This window comes from Ambystoma mexicanum, chromosome 4q (genome assembly GCF_040938575.1).
Source record: "Ambystoma mexicanum isolate Mex_15411 chromosome 4q, UKY_AmexF1_1, whole genome shotgun sequence".
Taxonomy (NCBI): Eukaryota; Metazoa; Chordata; class Amphibia; order Caudata; family Ambystomatidae; genus Ambystoma; species Ambystoma mexicanum.
The window spans coordinates 224,413,603-224,438,573 of record NC_090928.1 but is presented as its reverse complement, the minus strand read 5'-3'; the positions used below and the strand labels follow the sequence as shown (position 1 = coordinate 224,438,573).

Below are 24,971 nucleotides of genomic sequence, written 5' to 3'. Positions count from 1 at the left end.
GGGCAATCTTCCTCCATGCAAAGCTGCCCTATCTGCTTCCAGCGTCACTGCGAAGTGACAATCCCTCGCCCATATAATCTCATACCTAGGATAGCTGTGGAGAAATCCAGCACATTCTGTAGAAAAATCAGGTGAGTCCACATTATGTGCACAAACACAGAGCAATACCACCCTGAGACCAAGAATCTCACTGGCAAGCAAGAGATATCTCTTCCCAGCATCCTGCTTCTGATATATATATATATATAGCGACTCCCCCCCCATGTGTGAAGAGAATGCAGCCCTGTATCTGTGCACACCACATCCTGGAGCTGCCAGCAGTGTCGAGGTTGGGTCCATATGGGTCTCAAGACAGACATATGATGTTGTTTCGCATATTGCATAACCTGATAAAATGTCTTCCCATTCGTAAACCCCCTGAATGTTCCAAGTCATTCCAGATCCAGTAAACCAACAAGGATGGACATCATACAGGCCCCGTTCCAACTCCCACCGGGACATGGAACAATTAACAGCGCACATTGGGTAGCATAACAACAACACTGAAAAACAACGTCAACTTCCCCCCTATTCCCAGCGATCCTTCACCCACACTCACGCCAGAACTGACCGGCCATCATAATATGAACACCCATCCCACATTCACTACCCCTCAAACAGTATCCATTTTAGAACTTGCAGTTCCTGCTCCCGCGAGCTGAGACCAGCAGGCTGCCACACTCCCTCATGGCGACAAGCCCATCCTGAACTATTGGACACCTGCCCGCAGACAGTACAATAGCAGCATCACGGCCGCCACACAGTTACCTGTGTGTTCAGTCTTGAAAGGCAGTGCAGTCTCTGTTCCCTCAGGGTCAACTTGCATGGACTGCTCTCTGCAACCTTCGGATCTGTAAAAATGATTATTTTTCCTTCGTACACCACTTGCAACTTTTCTGGATACAGCATAGCACAGTGCAGGCTTTTCTTTTACGGGATACCTTTTACCTCTTGGAACGTCTTTCTCTGGTCCTGCACTTATGGATTGAAGTCTGAGAACAGTTAAATAATGGTGGACCCATACCGCAGTTCACCTTTCTCCCTGGCCTCTTTTAATAAGACGTCTTGGTCTCTGTAGCAAAAGATACGTGCGGTGATGGGCCTCTCAGGTGCACCTGGAGGGGTCTGAGGACCAACAAGCGGTATGTTCTCTCCACCATAAAATTAGGGGACAATGCAGGGTTGTCCAAGGGCTCCTGTAGCAATTTTTCCATGAAGACCTCCATATTATCAGCACACCCAGCACCCGCAGATTGCTACGGCGGGACCTTCCCGCCAGGTCATCATTTTTGGCTGCAGTCTTCTTGACCACTTGCTGTAGCTGTGCCCCTTCCTTCTGTAACGTTGCCACTTTATCTTCCCCCTCTCCTACATGTTGTTCAACCTCGTTCATGCACCCACACAGCTTCTCAATTTGTATCGCGGACACGTTTACCTTGCACGTTAATGTGGCGATCTTCTGCGCTATGCCATCTGTGCTCTCCCTTAGGGCCATGAGTGTCTGGTTCAAAGCTGCAATGTCTAAGCATTTCGGGCCCACAGTCTGGCCCGGCGTCTGAGTCAGGGGAGAGTGCATTTTGGCAAATAGGTCAACTTTCGCCTGCTTCTTTGGATTGACCATCCTTGCGCCTCTCCCTTGTGGTACAGAGGATGAGTCACCAGGTCCCAGATGGTATCCTACACCGTTGCCCCCGCAGTCCAGCACACATGGGGATTCACCTGTAGGATGCAACTTGGAGCCGTGTCACACCTGCTGCCCCCCTTTACTGTCCCAGCCATGTGGGCACAGTCCTGCAACTTCCCACCAAACCCACTGGATGGGGGGTGCTTCAATGTGTAACGCTTTCTTCAGGTGCAGGCGCCACGAGGGCACGCCATGCATGAGTGTCACTGTTTGGGCAACGCTGACGGGCAGCCCAGGCGAGGCAGGGTGGGGCAGCATGCCCAGGAGAGGGGCAGCAGCTACCCCCCTTCCCTCCAGCACAGCTCCCCTCTCTCCCCCCTCCGCATTGCTAAGTGCAGGAAAGGTGAGGTGTGAAAGAACACCTCACCCTTCCCCAAATAACAAATGGGTGGTAAGCACCCAGGGGAAGCAAGGTCAGCCAGGCAGGGGAACAACAAAGATGAGCCCCCCCCCCCAGGGGCTCAGACTGTCTGGGGGCTGGCCTCACAGTCCCCACAGATACACTACAAACACCCCTGGGTCCTATATAAGGGGCTGCTTTCAGCTCAGAAAGAGGCGAGCTGTCTGTGGACCCTGCACAGAGACCCAAACATCCAGAGAGTTTGCTCTGTACTCAGCCTCTCTCTCTTTTTCTTTTCTGTAAACCCTCCCACCATAGAAAAAGGGAGAAGAACAACGGAAGGAATAACAGGACACCGTACAGTGACCACAACAAGTTGTGGGACAAAGAAGGGGGTAACCTCAGGACCTGGTGCCCAAACGTAATATATTATTACTGATATGCAAAGATTGTTTATGTTCCATAACCATATATGTAAAAATAAAAAGCCTACAGCCTTTTTATTGCCAACACTTGACCAAATGTGGTGGTGTAATAAGTCATGGTGAGGGAGGGGGTCGACCAGACATACACCCACATCCCAACACAACAAATGTAAGGTTGCCTGCATATGGGTCCAGCAGTTACAGGGGTGCACACCTTCCAGTTCCCGCTCCGAGCGCCGTCCTAATTGCCTTTTATGTTATCCTGCAGCAAAAGTGCACACCGTGCATAGCACCCGCTGCGCTCTTGATGTCAGAACGAAGCTCCACAGGTAGGCCGTAAACTGCACTGCACAGAAGCAGTGAATGAGAACACCTGTGATGGGAAGTGGGCGCCTTGTTGGCAGCGTTATTAGCAAGCCGCAGTATCTTCAAGGGCTTTCAATAACATACACTTTTAAATGTATTTTGGCTGCAGATGCTCGAGATTGGGAGCAAGTGTCTTTTCGGCAGCATACTAGAAAACTGCATTGGCTTCACAGGATTTTAACATGAGCTGTAATGTTCTTTATCTTTTTCATTACTTGTAGGTTGCCAGGATGAATAAGGAGGTGGATGAGTAGGGCGGCGAGCTAACAGATCCGAAGAAGCCAGGAGCAGAGAAAACGGTAAACTTCACTTTGGATCCAGTGCACGCCGCTCCCGTGTCCCATGTACAGACCCACCTAACACGGGCAGCCTCCCCCCCCCCCCCCCGGACAGTGCCTGCGCCAATACGGCACCAATCAAGTGAGCAGCGCTGCCATAGTTTGCTTACTAAGGTCTCATGCGGGCAGATTTGTGCGCCCCAGCTCCCCGAAAGTGCTTGATGGGGCCGCTGCCCGCTCCCAGCGTATTATGGAGCCCTGTCATCCCGCAAGGGCAGCCGCTCGCTCAGCCCTTGCATGTACACATGGAGCGGCAGGGAGAACGAGCACATCGCATTTTCAGGCAGGTTGCAGATCTGTCTCCACACACAGTTGCTTCCCCTGCCCGGCTCCCCCACCCCATCGTCCTGCTCCGTGCATGTGCATGCACACACACACACACACGTATATATATATATATATATATATATATATATATATATATATATTACACGGCCATGGTAGTGGCCGTGTAGTTATGGTTAAGTTGCTGTTTCCATAGGAAGAGCATTTTTTCAGGGGCCTATAGCTGTGCTCCCCCTGGACGAATGTTCACCAAACTTAGCAGAAAAAGTATATGGGGCACTCTGAATTTTTTGCAAAGTCTGGTGATGTTTGGTGCAGGGGGAGCAAAGTTATAGGGGGGGGGCCAAAACGTCTTTTTTTCCCATAGCGTGAATGGGGAAAAACTTTGCGCACGACTACAGGTCAAACCGTTGGATGGATTTTCACCAAATTTGCGGTAGGGGCAGGGGCTTGGTCCCGAAAGCGTGCTTTAGTAAATTTGGTGACAATCCGTCCAGTACTTTTCTTTAAAACGACCAAAAAATATGTCTCAATAAATTAGTGATATCTATGTCCGCTCCGCGGTCACATTTCCCTGTTCGCTCCGCGGACAAGATACCGATTGGCCAGGGGGTGTGGCGTCATCACCGCGGACACGCGACGTCTTCGACGATTGGCTACAGCGAGCCATGATGTGCGTCAGAATGTGTGGATGCGCCCGACATCTTGGATCTGAAGAAGGCGCGGTCCCTACCAGAGGTGAAATGCTGTTTTGCAAACTGTTTTGCTCTCCTACAGTGCGTGGGGAGGATCACAGAGTAAGAGATGGGTTAAATACTGTACTTGTTTGGCCGGCAGGTGATGTGTTAATGATGTATTCGCCATGCAAAATGGTGTTTGTAAAATTATTTTGATCTCCTACAGTGCTTGGGGAGGTTTAAATAATAATAATAATAATAATAATAGACATTAAAGAGTAAGGATGTTTGTACGTGCAGAAAATAAGGGATCTAAGAAGGGTAGTATTTGAGTCCGTGCTGTGTATAGGCATCATGAAAATGTTCGAAGAACACGCGTGGTGTTAGTGACCATTGCTTTTGAGTACATGTCGTTATTATAATACATTTTCCTATGGGTGTGTTATATTGATTACTACACCACCATGGTCGTGACATGCTGCGGTGGTTGTGGCCAGGGCTAGAGTCTTGGATGCATGGCCCTAGGCCGTGGGCCGAAGGCCATACTTCCAAGACTGTAGGCCCTGGCCATAACCACGCAGCATGTCACAACCATGGATACACGTGTAGGATTGAATATTGATTACATGGTTGCGGGGAGTTTGTACAGTGTTGGTTGCATGGGCGAAAGCCATGCACGCAAGAACAAAGTTTTAAGCGCTGGAGGTATAAGGCAGTGCACATCCACACATTGTAATAATATCTATGGACATACAGCTAGGAGTGCAGTCTCTGGCCAGAACAAGTGAAGCATACCAAATCTATCAATACACCCGTACTACTGTACATCACTGAGGTGGTTGTGGGCAGGATGTAGAGTTTTGCTTCCATGGCTGCAGCCCGTAGCGCATACATCATACTCCTAAAACCCTAGGCCCTGGCCAGAACCACCACATCATATTACTGCTATGCATACACTCGTACTATAGGTTAGCATGTGAGATGGTTCTGGGGGAGGGTGTACAGTCTTGGGTGCATGGCCGAAGCCCATGCACCCAGAAATGATTGTGTTAGCGGTGGAGTTATACGCTAATGTACACCTATACATTCAAAAATATGTCGACATATATTCAAATCTCTAAGACCTGCCGTCACTCACTGCAGCACATTAGACAGGCACATTAGTGACTGTGTTACTTTGGTGGAGTTGCTGTTTCCATAGAAAGAACACTTTTTGGCTGCCTTATAACTGTGCTACCCTTGGACGAATCGTCACCAAACTTTGTGAAAAAAATATATCGCCACTCTCATTTTGTTCGGAGAGTTTGGTGATGTTTGGTGCAGGGGTGCGAAAGTTATAAGGGGGAGGGGTTGTCAAAATGTCTTTTCCCCTTTGACTGAATGGGGGAAAAACGTTGTGCCCGCGAACATGTGGCTCTTTCCCTAATTGGCTGAAGAACAGCGTGAAGTAAGTCAGCTTTCTTCGGTGCCCCCCCTATCTTTTATTAATGATTTCGTGTGCGCGGATATCGCCAGAAACACCTCCAAAACAAGAGAACATTGGACTTCTCACACTCAAGTAATAGTATTTTAGAAGGTGACCTTTGAGGGGGCGAATGAGATGTGGAAGCACTTCTCACACTCAAGTAATAGTATTTCAGAAGGTGAACTTTGAGGGGGGCGATTGAGATGTGGAAGCACAAACTGAAAAAGTGGAGTTTTCTTGTCACCAAAATGATACGTTTAAATGGAAGTTCGTGCTCACTGCACCACAACCAATTACAGCGTGTGGGTTCAAATGTCTTTTGGAATAATATTTCCCTCACATTGACCTCCTAAGTTTTGAAAACGAAGGCTATCATCTGCAGTGTTTGCTGTAAACAGCGCTTCAGGAGCTGTATGGGAGTAGCGGTTCTCATAATTGAATTTCAATATGTTGTTTCAAAGAAAGAATGTATTTGGCTTCTGAGTGAAGGCCACATGAGTTGCTGTTTTGGTTGAACGCTCAATACTCCAGCGCATCCGAGTGAATGTAAAGGGGCATTTGTTTTTTGACCTTGAGCGAAAGGGAAACTTACAAATTATTCACGGAATGAAAGGGTCGGAAAAAAAAGCAATTGATAAGGTTATGTTTTAAAAAGTTTGTAAGTGACATGCAATATCATTCAACGAAGATTCTTCGATGCAAACACATTCGTGTCTGATTTGCAGAAAAAGAATGGAGGCAGTAAATATTTTGTAAGTTTACTTTTGGCCACTCTACTGCGAACCGTGCTTTATTTTTACATTACAGCACATCTAATTGTGCTAATATAATTGACATATTATTTTTGTGCTCTGTTACATTTTTCCTGTAATGTTTTCAGAGTGCTCAGGTTGCGCATTTGTAGGGTATGACTGCACTCAACCTTTTTTAGCATTAATATTTCTTATTTGAAACGTTCACTTGATCCACATAGCGTTGTGTCTAACTTTGTAAGTTTTTTTGGTCTTCTTTGAAATGACGAGACGTAATTTCTTTTTTAAATTGTCCACTCTTTTTCATTTCATAACTAAATTATCGTCTTCCTGTGTACTTGGCATTTTTTTTCTCTTACGGCGCATGCAAAATCTCGGCGTTTGTAGCCTGGAATTATAGGTACATATGCACATTGGTAACATATTACTAAAATGTCACGTTTCAGCGCATACTTTTGTGTAGCACTTTGCACATTTTCTGTGTGTTCTTTTAAAAAATTTTGATAGAGGTTGGTTACTGACACATATTTTCTGTAACCTTTCTCGCCTAGGTATATATTGCCGTACTGTGCATGCCATGGCTTCCAAATCCCGAGTGAGGGCTTCTTCGGTCGGCAAATACAACTGCTGGTGAGCGGTTGCCTGTCCATAACAATAATGTGGAATGACACCGTAAGCCCGCTTTGTCCGTTCTCTGAACTCGCTATTCGGAGCAACGTGACATCATTTATGGTGCTGTAGGCTGAAGGTCATGAGCAAAAAAAACGTGCTTCTCATCTTCAATATTTGCAATGCCGCCCTTACAAGCATTGTAATTCTTGCTTTGCAAATGGGATTATTCCGATGGTCTCTGCAAGTATGTTGTTAAATAAACCTACTTTGTAACCTCTTAAATGTTGACGTTTTCTTTTACATTCCACTGTATTATTTCCAAATGTAAGTTATTAGGTTGTAAGTCGCTGTATGTTTATTTACAGGTTCTGCGTCACGCCACATACTTGTGCTTTTTGCAGCCTACCATGGAAAGGGAAGAGGGCCTATGTATGCAATAACCGCCTTCTCTTTCTATGGCGGCCATCTTGAAATAGGATTTTGTTTTGCGATCCGCACTGCCAAAGCCTCCCCGGATTACTACAAATAAACGTCCTTTTTAGTAGCACACGTTACTGCTTTACTAATTTGGACTATTACTGGCAAAGATTATTGCGTCTACGTACTTTACTGAGAAATATGGAGTACTTGGAGTGTATGCACACTTTTTTTAATTTCTCATTATACTGTGCAAGGTCGTTATTAATGCATTATTATCTTTGTTTACGGGTGGCTTTATTTTTTGGCACAGCAGGCAATAAGGCAATATGCGAACGGCATTGCGCAAAAAGGCATCAAACGGTAATATGAGTGGGTAGATGTACGGCAACAAATTTTGTCCGTCTGTTATGTGCAAGGTAGCGACACAGTTTCTTATGCTTTTACTTTACACCAGTGCTGCTGTTTCTTAGGGAGGAAGGATGCCTTTAGCTAATGTCTTTTTCACATAAGTACAACTTTCACTACCAATATATAATGTGTAATGCATTGGCAATCGCTGCATATCAATACGTGTTGACGTTGTATACGGCAAATGTTGAAGGTGGACGTCCCTACATGAATATAAAATCTATTTCCACATTGCCCACGAGGCATAGATCTTACAGGTAAGTGTGTACTGATTCCGGGACATGTCACGGTGGTGTACGCCAGTATACTTTCATGTGGCATTCTTCGCAAGGTGTATACTGTTTAGCAAACGACCCTTCCTAAAGGAACATTATGGTTATGTTGCCCTACTGAAAATCTGTGACATGCAGTACAACATTTTTTCCTTAGCTACACCTTATACTTAAATTGTCCTACTAAAAACCCATACAATTCACTTTAACCAAAACTTTGTTAAGGGGACGCTATGGTTAAGTTGCGCTACTGCAAACCTGTGAAATTTACTAAAAAAACTTTAGTGATGTCATCAATGATATTTGTGATGTCATCTTTGATGTCCTGGGTGTTAGCCTTAGCAGTGTACGGTGGTGGTGCGAGTTATGGTTGCTTAGCTTACCATAACTGGCGAATTTCAGGGGTTTTTCGGTTTTACTGTGACCCATAATGGAACGTTTGTATTATGTCACATATGTAAAGTTTTTTTAGTGAATTACACAGGTTTGCAGTAGCGCAACTTAACAATAATGTCCCCTTAACAACGTTTTTTTTAGTGAATATATATATATATATATTACATGGCTTGCGGTAGCGGCCATGTAGTTATGGTTAAGTTGCTCAATGCATAGAAAGAGCACTTTTGGGTGTCTTATAACTTCGCCCCCCCCCTGAACGAATCCTCACCAAACTTTGCAAAATAAGTATATGGCCCCCTCAGAATGATTCTGTGAAGTTTCATCCAGGTGAAAGTTATAGGGGGTTCCAAAATGTGTCGAAATCCTCATAGACACAATGGAAAAAAATGTTTGCTCATGCCTATAGCCCAAACCGCTGGACGGATTTGCACCAAATGTGTGCAGGAGCAGTGGCTTGGTCCAAAAAGCATGCTTTTATGAATTTGGTCTAAATCCGTCCTGTCGTTTTTTTAGAACAGGCAAAAAGTAGGTACAAATAAAGTGTGATATTTGGGTCCGGTCCGCGGACTTGCTTCCCGATTTCCCCCCTGTGGACGCCCCCCTGGACCAATCGGTGTCCAGCGTGATGCCCACAGACATCGGACATGCCCGCTGATTTGATGGTGAAAAGCATGCAGTGCATCATAATTTTTTAAATGGTCGCCATGGGGGATCCGCAGACAGCAGCCGGTGTCCGCGGAGAGCGTAGTGGGGAAAGGTCTGGAAAACCCATTTGGGGTTATTTGGTGGTCGAAAGAGGGGCTGGAAAAGGTGCAGGAGTGCATTAAAGTTGACATAGAGCTGTTTTTATAAGTGAAAAAGGCTGTGTAGGTGCGGCCCAGTTAGGTAGTCTGCGGATAGCGTTGTCAACGAAAACCTTGGAAAACACATTTGAGGTTATTTGATGGCTAGAAAAAGGTGTAGAAAGGTTAGGGGAGTGGAATAAAGATGATATGGAGCTTTTTTCATAGGTGAAAAAAGAGTTTGCAGATGCCGCTGAGTCTGCGGTCAATTTTACTGTCCGCAGACATCATATGGATGGCAGGGGGTTCCGGGTGCGTTTTGTTATCTGAAGGTGTATCGTATGTACTTGTTATATGGTTTCATTCTATTGTGGTGGTTGTGACTAGTGGCCAGATTCTTGTGGGCATGGCCGAATAGTAATTATAGGTAATGTAGGGGGAGTATACAGTATTTGTAATATGGTGGAATAGTATAATTGAAGTGTATGTGCAATAAGGATGATATGGAGCTGTTTTATAGGTGAAAAAAGGGTTTGCAGATAGTCTGCAGTCAATTCTTACTGTCCGCAGACATTATATGGATGGCAGGGGGTTCTGGGTGAGTTGTCATTTGAAGGTGTATCGTACGTACTTGTTATATGGTTTCATTCTATTGTGGTGGTTGTGGCCACTGACCACACACACTATCGTAATATGTGTATAGTAATTATAGGCAATTTAGTGGGAGTATACATTATTTGTAATATGGTGGAATTATCTAATTAAAGTATATGTGGTATTTATGATTGTAGTACAATTCAGGACAGTGCTTCTTGATGTCTCCTCCACCTTTCACACGGTCAACAATTGTATCCTCATTGAACGGTTTCATGATACCATTAGCATCATGGAGTGGGCACTGGACTGTCTGATTTGTTTTCCTCACTAACCGCCCTTACCAGCTGCAACTGGGCTGTTTGTACTCCACCACCTCACTGTGTACCTGCAGAGTACTCCAGGGTTTTATCCTATAATTGTGGCACTTCCATATCTCTTTTGTCCCTCTGGCTCACTTGATGTCCTTCTTCTTTTCTTATTTCCAGTGTTATGTTATTGACACACAGGTTTCCTTAAACTTCCCTGAACTAATTTGTTGTCCTTGTTTTTTATCTCTAATTGTCTGACCGCCATTGAGGCATTGTGTGGAGCTAACAATGTGTGTCTCAATGCCAGTAAAACATTGATCTTTTTTTACTGTCACACCTGTGCCCTGTTTTTGTCCTACCTTCTGGCCACTGTCTTTGGACCCTCTTCTCTCTCTGCCCTGTGAGGCCAAAAACCTTGGGATTATCTTTAAGTCCTCTCTATCCTTTACTCCTTACACTTTGGAGCATGTAAAGAAAGCCCATTCTTTCAGCTTGACCTCCGCGCATGCATTGTACCGTTCTTCACCTTCCCCCAGAAGCTCAACGTCAGTAGAGCCCTGGTCCTGTGTAAACTGGACTACTGCAACAGCCTCTCCCTTAACCTCCTCCTTTGTTGTCTTTGCTCCCTTTGGCTAATCTAGAATAGGGCTGCAAGACTTATCCTTGGGTCAAGCCCAGGGATTGTATTACTGCAGCCCTAAAATGTGTACATTGGCTCCTGCTAATCGCAAGGACTACAATATGTCCAACTTTGTTTCCCTAAATACTGCACTGCTAGAGCCCTCCGCTGCTGTAACTCCAATACTCTGCTTGTCAAACGCTTTTTGAAAAAGAGAGTGGGAGGCATGTCTCAGTCTTTGGCTGTGCCTGTCTTTGGAACAGCTTTCCTGCTCCTCTTATACTTGAGCTGGACTTCCTTAAGTTCCGGAAACATCTGAAAACTACTTTTTTGTTCCTGTTTTTCTTAATCCCTTCCTTGCTAACTCATACCACTGCCACTGAGACTGGTGGCCTGATCCCCAATGAACCTCTCACAGGTTCCAGGCCCTATATCTAGTCAACACCAGTAAACCCCCCCTTCAGCACTGCCCTTGCGGGTCTACCGCCTGGTGGATGTGTACCACATCCTTGGGACTCCTCTGCCCCAGCAGGTAGCTAGTGGCCTCCCAGTTTGGCATGTCTTAGGACTTTCCTTCTGGGCTTGTATGAGCACTTGGTAATCCCTACTCATCTTTCCATTCATGCCCTTGTTTTACTGTACAACGTATATGTGCATTTATAGCAGCAGTGTGTACAATGTTTTGGGATAAGCAAGTGAAATGCATATGCAAAAGATTTGCTGAAAATGTTAAAGTGGCAGTTGGTGCGTGGAAGTTTAATATGTTGATAGGGTTATATGAACAGTTTTTTAGCTGATTGGTGGATATATGTGTGACTGTTTCAAAGCAGCTGATGAGGGAGTGCTGCAAACATAACAGTAAAAAGGGTAGAAGGGCTGTCTTGTGCGATGGTGTGCACATGCAATCCAGGTTTTTTCTCTATTGTATGCTAGAGAAACGTAATTTAGGACAGAAAACTGTCTCTGTGCTTTTTTTCTTTTTCTCTAGTATACAATTGTCCACTATATCCATTAGCATAGTAGACAATGTTAATGGGAGTGTTGGAGAATCGTATTGAGTTTAACTACTTTACTGAAATAATTTAAAATAGATGCAGTCTATTAGCTTATTTTCTTTTACTTCTATTTTTTTTAACTGTGAGAGGTTGTTCCTAAAGGAACCTTTTTTTTAGCAAGAGGGGCCAGGAAGTAAAGAGGGGAGGGAAGTAGGGGAAGGGGCAGCAAGCACAGCTGTGGAGGGGCAGGTGAACAGGTGAAGATGTTGGGCATGCATTACATATAAGGTAGGCAGCAGTGTTTCTCATGTTCCTTGATTACAGCCTCGAAAGCACTTCAGAAATGCTCCCTCCTGCACATTGCTGTGCCTCAGTATATATACAGTACTGTTGTCTTCGAAATATATGGATAAATATGGATCAACAGCTGCTAGAGACCCCTGAAGAGACCCTGTTTTGCCCCTAGGAGCAACCACGTGCGCTTGCATTGCATGTACTATTGAGCATAAGGCTCCTCTCTTCTTAGGGTTTGGACTACCTCTTAGTTAGGTGTATAGTTAATGTTGAAGGGGACTAAAGACTATCTTCACTGCCTGTTTCCTTCCCCTCTAGGTTGTAGACATATTGTGTGCCTTTAACCCTTTAGACCCCATTGGTCTTGTATGTATGTATTTTGATAGTATTGTATTGCTATGATTCTCTTGCTGTGTGTTGAATTACAAAGGCCTTGCAATACATGTGTTTATATTTTTGATATATACACCTGTCTGGGAGTAATTTGTAAGTGTCCTTGCTCTATGTGCTTATTGAGGTCCTTCAGTCACCCTCGCCCCTCCTGAGAACTAGTCTTGACCACAGACCGTAGCTACCTTGATTGTTCCGGCTTGTCCAGAGGTTACCCTGTTCCAAGAAACTAGGCTAGCCTTCTGAACCTCTGTCCACCAGGGCACAGTTCAGAAATCCATCTTAACAATCTACTTCCTTTTTTCTCTCGGATAAGTATCCCTAAAGCGAGCCTAATGGATTAGGGTACCATCTTTAGGAGTAAGCTCATGGGGGAGGTCAAGGAATTACTCTACATAACTACACTAAGAACGTCATATACCATTCCCAAACAGATGGATTAGTTGAACAGTTTAACAAGCCCCTTATGAAAATCTTTAGGAAGTTAGTTGATAAGAACAGAGCTAACTGGGATGAAATGATGCTGTGGGCCTTGTTCACCATAAGAAAAACTCCCCAAGCATCCACCTGTTTCTCACTCTTTGAACTACTTTATGGGCATGAAGCCAGGGATGTGTTAGATATGCTCAGAGAAATGTGGGAAGAAAGGGAAGAAGTTTTAATACCCCTCTCCCAGACAGCTACCCGATTAAAATAACACATGTCTGCTGTCCGGGCCTTAGCACAGGATCATCTTGGTAAAACCCAAAGTTAGCAAAAGACATCTTATGACAAAAAAGTTACACTCAGGTCGTTTTCTATAGGACAAAAGAGCCATGTGATTCTCCCCACCTCAGACAGAAAACATGTTTCCAAATGGCAAGGGCCATATGTGGTGGTGCAAAGAACAGGTCTGCACAATTTAAAAATTGCCCAACCAGACTGCTGTCAAAGGATGCAGATGTACCACGTGAACTTATTAAAATAGTGGAAGGAAAACATCACTGAGACAAATGCTACAGTATTAGCTTGTTCATTGCCAGAAGAGGTGAACAATAACATCGTAATTCCCTCTGATCTCCCTGATACCCAACAACAAGACATCCAGGATATGTTGGAACAGTTCCTCAATGTGTTTTGTGAGGAACCCGGCAGGGTGAAGGGCACCTCCCACCACATCCGCACCCCTGCAGGCAAGGTAGTACATCTCAAACCCTACCGACTGCCAGAGGCCCGTAAAGATGTTGTCATCCAAGAGGTAGAGCAAATGTTCCAGGTCAATATAATTGAACCTTCCACCAGCCCTTGGTCCTCACCCATCATTCTAGTAGAAAAAACAGATAAAAGCTGGAGGTTCTGTATAGACTTCTGCAAGGTGAAAAACATGTCAGCCTTTGATGCCTACCCAATGCCTCGTATTGATGATCTTTTTATTTAATAAATTGGGTAGTGCAGTCTACTTGTCCACTCTAGACTTGATTAAGGGTTATTGGCAAGTCCCATTGCATGGACCAGACAAAGAAAAAAACTCTTTTGCCACCCCGATAGGTTTATATCAGTTTAAAGTCCTACCCTTTGGGTTACATGGTGCCCCCGCGACTTTCCGAAGGTTGATGGACACGATTCTCCAACCTTATTCGACCTTCTGTGTGGAAGGTTCATCGACGACATAGTTATCTATAGCAAGACCTGGGAGGTCCATCTATTCCATCTATATATTATAGTTAGAGTCTTGAGAGAAGCAGGGTTGACGGCCAACCCTAATAAATGCAAATAGCCCAATCTGCATTAGGTATTTTTTTTTTTTTAAAACGGCAGTGTAGAACCACAAGAGGAAAAGGTTTGAGCACTGTTAGAGTCACCTACACCCAAGACCAAGTGGGATTTAAGATCTTTCCTAGGATTAATCAGATATTATCGCTGGTTTATACCCAGCTTTTCCGGCAAAACTGCCCGCCTAACTGACAAGTTATGTAACGCTGAACCCCAAAAACTTAAATGAGATGATGAAGATCAAATTTGTCATCAAACCCTCAAGCAGACCTTATGTCAGAGACCCATTCTTAAGGTAGTAGACTTTTCAAAAGATTTCATACTCCAAACTGATGCTTCTCTAGACAGATTAGGCACAGTATTGTCACAGATTCATGATGGGCTAGAACATCCCATCCTCTATGCCAGTCCAAAGCTATTCCCTCGGGAGAAAAGCTATTCGGCTATAGAGCTAGAAGCCTTAGCCATAAAGTGGGCCATTTTACATATTAAATACTACTTACTAGGCAGAAGGTTTAAACTAATCACTGATCACTCCACCTTAATTTGGATCAGTCAAAGGAAATAATCTAACCCAAGAGTTATGCAGTGGTTCCTGTACTTACAACCCTATTGCTTCTCAGTGGAACATTGAATGGGAAGTGAGCAAGGAAATGTGGATTTCCTTTTGAGGTTCCCCTGTGAAGCAATCCAGTCCAAACCGCATAGGGGACGGGTCTGTGAGAAACCTGGCAGTGTTCTCCCACCTACTCCCCGGGATCCTCTAGTCAGGTAGACAGGGAAGGGCCATCGCTTTTGGTCCCTGACCATAGGATAGAGACGCGGGAGCCTGCAGCCGATTGAAGCGGAGCAGGCAAATGGAATGTATAGAGCTGCACAGTGTGGAAAAGAGGAAAGAAAGGAAAAGAACCTTGTAAAGCAATATAGATTAAAAGAAGAGTAACATGATTAAGAGAAAGCAAGAGAACCAGAGCGCGCAAGGTGTGCGAAGTAAAAGAACTGTAGTAAAGAGGGCGCAAGTGACCCGAAACAAGAGAAGGGTGCAAGCGACCCGACAGCGGAAAGCGTGAAAGTGTGCACAGAAAAGCTGGAAAAATATGACGGTGGACATGGGAATATAGAGTGCGCAAGTGTGCACAGGAAAGCTGAAAAAGGCGCCAGCGGGCACGGGAAGATAAAGAAGGTTCAAGTGTGCATGGAGGACGTTAAAGAAGGTGCCAGGGGGGCAGAAGAAGAAGAAGAAGGTGGAAGTATTCATGAGAAGGAAAGAAAGGTGCAAGTGGGCAGGAAAAGAAGTCAAGAAACCAGACAGGAACAATAAGGGGCGCAGAAAGCCCCTGAAGGCAAAAGGTTAAGAGAAGGAAGAGCAAGAAATAAAAGAGAGGGGTTAAAGCTTGGAGTGGTCGTGCCTAGGCGGAGCAAAGAACCTGGTGTTTTCGAGTGTCTGATGCAACCCCTTTAAAGAACAGTATATGAAAGAAAGGTACATCCTGACAAACTAAACTTGTGTTATGGAACTCCAGAGTTGTGTTTGAAGCTCAAGAGGGACCTAAGCTTGTGGTAGGGAACCCTGAGAGGCCTGCAAGCTGGACTTGTGTTTTTAAACTTGAAGGGGGCCTAAGCTCAGGGAAGGGAACCCTGAGAGGCCCAATAGTTGAACTTGTGTTTGAAGCTCAAGAGGAGCCTAAGCTTGGGGAAGGGAACCCTGAGAGGCCTATCAAAGTGTAATCTTGATTATTTTGTGTTTATTGAAGGAATTGAAGCTTGGGGAAGGGAACCTCAAGGTATTAAAGACATTGGGGGTCATTCCGAGTTTGGAGGTAGTCATGGTGCCTATAGGTCTGGGTAGTCGGAATGGGGACTTACTAGGACATTCCGACCTATGCGGACCCGGTAAGTCCCCATTTCGAATACCATTCCCCATTCCCATTGAGCCCCTACAGGGCCCAATGGGAATGAGGAAGGAGCTAATAACGGGCCCGCAAATAGCGGGCCCGATATTAGCTCCATGGTCCCTTAACGGTTCCCGCTAAGGACGGCTGGTAAAACCAGCCGGTCCTGGTGGGTCCCGCTAAGGGACCTCGGAATGTGGCGGTAGGGGGTTAATGGCACCGGCATCCTTACCGGTGCCGTTATCCCCCTACCGCCATACTCTGAATGACCCCCACTGACATTATATGAACTATGGAGAAGGTTTTATGAACAGTCCCTTTTTTATTGAGCTCATTCTTTTTTTAAGCTGACCAACCTACACCTTGTGAGAAGACCATGTGAAACCAATCTTGGTGCTCTTATTTTTTTGTTGAACCATCACTTTTTGCTTTTGAAAGACTTCCTAACACATTTTTATCAAAGAGTAGGGGCAAGCATAGGTTTAGATACAGGTGGATTTTCATTTTGGACTTTCTAATTTCGACGGCCCTTAGAAGCATCAGTTAAGAGAACCATCCCTTTAGTGTTAGGGCCAGTTAGGCATTACACCAACCCATAAACTATAGTATAAAAAGGTTTTTGAAACAAATATCTGAGTCTGTTTCTCGCTTGATACCATGCCTGTCTCACAGCTACCAGGTTTTTACGCAGGTTGTCATGTTCCCAGTTCAGACCTTTACACGCAAGACCACAAGCTCTTGTTTTGTATTGGGATTTCGTTTTCCAGGGAATATTTCACGACAGATTGCTGGGTTTAAAAGGTGAGCACCTTTTTTACTTTCCCAGCATATGTATTGGACCATTTCCTCTCTCAGATTATTATTATTTTTTTTAAACATATTTTTATCAAGAGAGCAGGTTTACAGCACGAAATAGCACATAAACATGATAAAACATTGCGACTTGCTTTGAGCATATACAGGTACAAGCATTGGGTGAAGGAGCGACAAGTACAAAGGTGAGCATACATTGAGTATCAAGGTGAGGGTATGGGCATTACCTCCGTGTCTGAGCCTAAATCATACAAGTAAAGGCGCAACAGTGTCCAAATGTCTTTAGGACGGCAAGAAGACGGAACCGACAGTACAAAGAGTTCCTCATGGTCCCTCACCATACATAGATCTTTTAAGAAATTGGCCCTGGTCGGGGCGGCCGCAGATTTCCAACATTTTAGAATACAACGCTTGGCAACAACACATGAAATATTAAACAACCGCCTAGTGGTCTCCTTCACTTTGCCAATGTCGCCAAACAAATATTTCAAAGGAGAGAGAGTCGCCGGGATCGATGTTATGGTTTCAAGAAGTTCCACGACCTCACCCCAGAATTCCACAATCAATGGGCACGACCAGTACATATGATAAGGCCCCGCCTCCGGGGCATCACATTTGGGGCAGACGCCCGTGCAGTCCGCCACAAATTTAGCCAACCTGGCCGGGGAGTAATGGAGTTGGTTTAAAACTTTGAACTGAATTAGACATAGCCCAGAATTCATAGAAACAGATCAAGTAAGCAGACAGTATCGGGTCCAACGGACATCGTCTATCTGGGTACCCACATCCCACTCCCAGATCTCTCTCATCGTGTTATGGGAAGGGGAGTGGGTTTGCACCAGAGAGTACAGCATCGAAACCCCCTTGCCGTGGCTGTCTGTGGACACTATCGCCCTAATGCATTCATGTGTCTGGGGTTCGAACGGAAATGTTGGCCATTGTGCCGCAAATGCAGTTTTCATTCGGTGGTATTGAAAGCGTTTGAGCTGCCCCCCACCCCACCGCTCCAATGAAGTCCGCAAGATCACAGAACTTGCCATCTGGGAACGTGGCTCCCAACGTGAAGTGCCCATTCGGATCCCAGGACTGGTGAAGGGCCTGATCGAATGTGGGGGAGATACCAGAGAATTTCCACAGGGGGACTTCCGGGTCGTAGGGCGAGTCCAGACCTATTCTCTTGTAAAGCCTGGCCCAAGCCTGAGTGGTTGTGTAGACCGGGTCAAAAGGGCATATGTCCCCGTACCTAGGATTAAGAAGGACTGAACGTATGTCATTGGGGCGGACAGAGTGTTTTTCAATTAATATGTGTGGGGCCGTATCCTCAGGGTCAAACCAATGTTTCGCAAATTGTGCTTGCGCACACAAGTAATATAATTCATAATCTGGTGCAGCGATACCGCCCTGTGCAAAGGGTTCAACCATCGTATCCCATCCCATCCTGGCTGTCTTCCCGTTCCAAATAAACGAGGAGGCAAGTGATTTAAGTTTCGAGAAAAAGGGCCTATCGGGCCAGATCGGAATGTTATTGAAATAATATAGGAGTTTGGGGAGAACCACCATCTTAAGTAACGCCACTCTGCCATATAGGGATAGTGGAAGGTTAGCCCATAACTGGAATTTGATCGACAGGTTTAGCAGCAATTCCCCATGATTATGTGTATACAGCAATTGCTTGTCTCTAGCAACCATGACCCCCAAGTACCGAACCCTGGTGTGAGCGGACCTGAACCCCTCTATCTCAGTAAGGTCACCCGTACAGCCAGTCAGGGGGAATATTTCGGACTTTGGCACGTTGATCTTATATCCCGAGTATTCTGAAAACTCACTAATATCCGACATGATGTGTTGTACATTCTCTTTCGGGTCCCGGACGTAAAGCAGGGTGTCATCCGCATATAGCGATATGATCTGAGGGGGACCAGTCATCCTAAAACCCCTGTTTGAGTGGTTTTGACGCACAAATTCCGCCATTGGTTCTATGGTAAGCGCAAATAGTATAGGCGACAAAGGACATCCCTGCCTGGTCCCTCTGTGAAGATGGAATGATGGAGATTGAGTGGTATTGGTCAAGACCTTAGCCGTCGGCTGAGTATATAGTAGCCGTACACAATTAATATAATATTGACCGAAACCAAACCGCTCTAGCACCAGGAAGAGATACGTCGAGGGCACAGAATCAAAAGCCTTCTCGGCGTCTAATGCAACCATGGCCGCCTTAGCGTCCGGGTCTATTTGCGCCATCACGTTAAATAAGCGTCGCAAGTTGAGAGCCGTAGATCGGGCTGGTACAAGGACTGGCATATATGGCAAGAGTCTGGTGGCCAACACCTTAGCAAAAGTTTTCGCATCAGTATTTATCAAGGACAGGGGTCTGTAGGACGCCATGTTTTGTGCCGGCCTGCGGGGCTTCAAAAGGACCGTGATGATTGCCTCACGCATCGATTCCGGAAGAACCCCGTGGCTCATCGCCTCATCCCACACCTTTAACAGTAGCGGGGCCAATTCGCCACAGAATTCCTTGTATAGTTCCGCGCTCAGGCCGTCCGAGCCAGGGGCGCGGCCATTTGACAGGGATTTAATGGCTTCTGTAATCTCTTCAACTGTAATAGGCCTATCTAGTATATTGCGGGTCTCAGTGGTTAGTGTGGGCAGGTCAAGATTGTCTAAATATCGGAACGTGTCTTCTTTGTTTTTTGTATCATGATTAGAGTAGAGAGAGGAGTTGACCGTTACCCCAGCCGGTGTCTGTATGCTCGGGATTGGATTATGGTGTCTATCGGTTCTAAGCATGTTGGCCAGGAATTTCCCGGCCTTGTTACTCTCCCCGTACCGTCGGGCCTTGGCCGGGGCGGCCATGTAAAAGACTTCTCTATTGGCCAGTTCGTGAAATTCTTTTAGTGTAGTATGAATCTGCGACAGGGTCCCCTTGTCATGCGTGACGCTATATTCAGTTTGCAACAAGTCTATTTTAGCCTCGGCAATGCCCAGTTCCCTTCTCACCAATTTCAGCATACCCGTAGACTTACCCAGGATAGCTCCCCGAATCCAGGCCTTAAATGCATCCCACAGGGTGGCGTAGGTGGTGACCGAGCCCTCGTTTACTTCCAGAAATTCTGCGATCTCCGTATGTAGTGATTCACTTATGTTGGTGTCTCTTAGGATCGTGGAGGGCATTCTCCACCTTCTCGCTGGAGGGGAAACATCACTTAGGTTAATGTCAAGTGTTACAGGGGAGTGGTCTGAAAAGGTTCGGGGGTGTATTTCACAGCTAGAAACCGCCCCAGCCAGGGAGTGGCTGATAAGCCAATAGTCTATGTGCAAATGGGAATCGTGCACCGATGAATAGAATGTAAACTTCTTCTCACACGGGTGTAGTGTACGCCACGTGTCTATCATGCCCATCTGTTCCATTCATTGTTTTACAACGAGTGCAGCTTTGGAGGGGATTCTGGGGGTGGTCGAGGATCGATCTAGGGATTGATCCAATATCATATTAAAGTCACTGCCCCAAATAATTTGTGCCTCCCCCGATGTAGACAGCATATCGAGTAGTGTGCAATAGAACTGTGGGTCGTCTACATTAGGTCCATATGTGTTAATCAGAATTATTTGGTGCCCTGCTACTTCCCCCCATACCAGAACATATCTACAATGCGGGTCTATTTTGCTTGAGTGGTATTTGAAGCACAGCTTGGGGTGTATGAGCGTCAACACTCCCCTCGATTGTGTTGAATATTCTGTATAATATCTGTGGGGACCCCACCGTGGCAAGAGTGTAGTGTTGACGTGCCCAAGTGCATGTGTCTCATGTATAAGAAGGATGTGGGGGTTATGACGAGTGATGTACGCTGCGATCTTCCTCGCCTTTACCGGGTTATTTAACCCCCGGATATTCCAGGAAAGCAGCTTAATATCTAAGCCCCTATCAGCCTGTGTCAAAGTCGTACCTTGTGTTAATCGTCTGCCCATAACCTCGCCCCTGTCGCAAGAGGTATGTGCGCCCTGCTACCAAACCGCTCTCTGGTTTTAACATTACAACTAAATGGGACAAAAACTCCCCAAACAGGCCCGGCATATCGCCAGGCACAACGATAACCCCATGCCCCCCACAGCCCCCACCCGCATCATCAACCCCAACCAGATGATGTAACCCTTGAGCCATAACCTGGGAAAACTCCTGGGGGTGTGAGCTGCACTCACATGGCCGTCAACCCAGGGAACCGTTGCGGCTCTACTTCATCAAGTAGCAACAATCAGGGCCGCCTCGCCACATTTGATTTATAACAATATACCAGTGTAGCAAGGAGGGGGGTGTTCAACCAGCGGGATCATCAAGTTCTCCTATGCCCTCAGGCGGTAGATTCTGGTTTATGGCACGATCCCGGACCGGTAAGGGAATAGAAGCTTCGACATAGGACATGGCTTCAGTAGGATTATCAAAGAAGTGGGCTCGACCACCATGCTGAATCCTCATTTTCGCCGGGAAGACGAGCGAGTAGGGAACCTGACGGAGTCTCAATTGTTTCTTAACAGGTTCGTAGGATCTCCTCAGTGTTTGTACATTAGTGGAGAAGTCCGGATAGATGTGTATCCTGTTATTCTCGTGAAGCAAGGTGCCCTTTTCCCTGGAAGTCCGCAGGATAGCGTCTCTGTCCCTATAATTGAGGAGGCGGGCTATTATCGTGCGAGGTGGTGCCCCAGGTCTAGGTGGAGGCGCCAAAGTGCGGTGAGCGCGCTCTACAAGGAAGTGATCCGAGATGGAGTCTGGACCCAGTAGATCTTTCAGGAGGACCTCAACTTGACGCTCCATGGATCCTATACCAAAGGTTTCAGTCACCCCAACCAGACGGATGTTGTTCCTCCTGGTACGGGAATCAAGGTCCTCACACTTATCCAGGGTCTTTCGAAGGTCGCCCTTCAGCTGGGCAATGTCTCGGCCGTGCTGTATTATCGAATCCTCATTGGTGCCAATCCTGTTTTCGGCCTCAGTGATACGTGTGCTTTCTTTGTCCACCCTAGCCTTCAGGGAGCTAATTGTTGCCCCAATGTCGTCCAATATGGTGTTCACCACCAGGAAGCCATTTTGGACCATTGCCATTAATCGGTCCACTCTCTCATCCATCGGGAGGTCTGATTGGCTGTCCGTTGGTTTCAGTGGGGGTGCGGCAGACCCACCGGGCTGGGTGCTGGCGAAGGAATCCATGGGGCCTGTTTTCTTGGAGCGCGCTCCCTTCTGCTTGTGGCGTCCCATATGGCGAGTCGAGTGTCCTGTGTCCTCCTACGTCTCCCGGCACACTTGTAGCAATATGTTATGATTTCTCTATGTAGGGCTTATAGTGTGGATGGACCCTACCACCAAGCGACTCTGCACTTCAGCACGAGTATACAAAGTACAGTCAAAGGGCACCGAAGGGCGTCGGGCGCGATCCAACAGTGATGAGGGCACAGGGGTTATGCCAATGTCCAATTTAAAAGGGGGTTGACGTTTCGGAGGCCTCGGCAATGAAGGATCTAGGGTTCAGGGTATATAGATGAGAGCCAGCCTCCCAAGCTTCGCTGGTGTCCCGCGAGATGCCGCTTCGTGCGGATTGCAATGGTGTGCCCGTGTGCAGTAACCCGGTTCAAGCCACAGGGCGACCTCGCGGATCAATGCAGCAATCGGGGATCCGTGGTCGGGTGTGTGGAGGCTGCCCCCAACTTCGCGTTCCAAGCCCAGTAATCATTGGCAGGGTGTCCCACTGATCATGTTGAGAAGGCCAAGGGCCGCGTGGCCCGTCTGTTGCACCGTCTGTGCAGGGTATCTTAGCTTTTCCTCAATACATTGGTTATGGGATGATCATTGCAGCACAGTGCCCCCAGCCGCCGCCCTTCCTCGCCAGGGGTGCGTCACCCAATGGAGGTCAGAGTTTTCCTCCCTCAGCTTACTCCTGTCATATAATGCCCCCTCTGTGTGCAGCGCCCCCCGCGTGCTTACTTGTTTCCTTGTCGGTGGGGCTCATCCACGGCAGTCAACGGCTGGGACAAAGTAAGAGATTGCCGCCCTCGCGGTCCGGCGGCCCGCCTCCGCTCCCCGCGGGCACCCGCAGGGCCTATGTAGGCAGCCGCGCGTCGGCCGCTGAAGCCGCACTCTGCACCCAAAAAAGGTGTCTCCTCACATGGGTCAAGCAGCACAGCGGTCCCGCCACTCGTCCAGGTCCTCCGTGGGCCCTAGTGTACCAGCAGCCCGAGGGCAGCAGCGCCCAGCCCTCTCCACGGATGCCGGTAGAGCGCGGCCTCCAGCGCGCCACTGCCCCCCCCCCCCGCGGCTCAGAGGGAGAATCCGCAGCCCGCAGGATCTTCCGAACGGCCCCACTCCTGCGCCGTCAGTTACAGCAGCCTCAAATTTTCATAGATGGCGCCCAGCATCAAGCACCACTCCTCGCTGCGTTTTCCTTGCTCCGTGGGCGGCCCTGAAGGAGGATAGATGTAGAAAAGGATTCATGTGAGCCGGAGCTCTCGGACTAGGCGGCCATCTTTGACGTGCGCAACAGCGCCCCCCCTCTCTCAGATTATTTTTAAAGTGTTCATTACTTTTTCTTAAAGTCCAGTGCTGTTTTGCCTTGCACACTTTCTTCCAAGTAGAAGGTCTAATGAACTCAATTTGCATGTTTCACTTTAAGATATATGTTCACTCACTGTGCGTATATTCATGGGTGCCAGCTATTGATTTTCAGTATGGAGGCAAAGGGACCTGGATATATGCTATTCCCGTAGCCATTCATTTTTTAACCTTTTTAGTGCTTAAATGTGGTTAGTTGCGGTCATGTGATACATGTTTGCCCACGATGTGGCAAGAGAGTTTGCAATCCTGGACACTGGTGCAGTTATATTCCCCTGATTGTGGCTGCTTTTCAGGGCACAAATAAAGGACACATGTGGGTGGACAACGTAACTTTTTTTCAGAGGGCAGACGCAACCCTTTGGTTTATTTTTAGGTTGCCAAGCTTGCTTAAGTATTTGGGTACCAGGATTTTAATCAGGTTGTCACGTTCTGAGTTCAGACCTTTACTCACAAGACCACAAGCACTTGTTTCGTATTGGGATTTTGTTTTCCATGGAATATCTCTGGACAGATTGCTGGGTTTAAAACGTGAGCACCTTTTCTACTTTGCCAGCATATTTATTGGAAGATTTCCTCTCTCAAGTAATTTTTCTGGTTTTCATTACTTTGTTTAAAAGTCCAATGCTATTTTGTGCTTTCTTCTAAAGAGAAGGTCAATTGAACTACATTTGTATATTTAACTTTAAAATATATGTTCACTTACTGTGTGTATATTCATGGATGCCAGCTTTTGATTTTCGCTATGGGGGCAAAAGTACCTGGGCATATGTCAATCTTGCAGATGGTCATTTGTTTCCCTTTTCCATGTTGCTTAAATGCGGTTAGTTGGGGTTGTGCTATGTATCACAAAAGACACCAAGAGGCCAGCCATAAAACAAGGGGCTTGTAGCATGCTGCTTAACCAGTTTGTGATCCTTGGCAAATAATTTAATTTCACTGCGCATTGCCTAAAAACACTGCGAGTTCTTAAATTCTGCAATTCTTTAGACATAATTAAAAAAATATATATATATTTTTACAGCTGCAATGGGTCTCCCATCCATGCAGTAACCGGGACCAAACATACATAGCTTCAAAGCGAGGAAGGGGCAAACCCCCCTCAGGTCATGTTGCCTAATATATGAACTCAGGTTACAAGGCCACTTAGAGCAACATGGCCGGATCCTTCCTCGCTTTGAAGCTAAGCAGGGTTCGTCCGGTACCTGCATGGATGAGAGACAGTTGACAGTCCTGAATGCCATGTGTTTTTATTGTTTTAAATATCTCATAACACACGGCATCCACATTTTTTTTTAAACCGTGCTACTGTCAGTCCTTGAATGTTTTGCACTCAGAGACAATTGTTTTGCCTTTTTCTGAATTGCATTCCGGTATTTGTATTCTCCTAGTCAAGATGTGGGGGGGAGTTGGGGGGAATAATGCCACAATTGTACACTTTTTTGCCTA

General features: G+C 46.4%; 1 protein-coding gene across 3 annotated transcripts in view; it reads left to right on the top strand.

Annotated features, from left to right (window-relative positions):
* The window catches only part of DDO (D-aspartate oxidase), a 364,955-nt gene that overhangs the window by 66,157 nt on the left and 273,827 nt on the right, over window positions 1–24,971 (top strand). Inside the window, exon 2 of one of the 3 annotated variants that reach the window (XM_069607760.1) lies at window positions 3,076–3,153. The exons of the other annotated variants lie outside the window; for them this stretch is intronic. The gene's annotated coding sequence lies outside the window, so the exon portion shown is untranslated. The remainder of the gene's footprint in view (window positions 1–3,075; window positions 3,154–24,971) is intronic. 3 annotated transcript variants of the gene reach the window in all.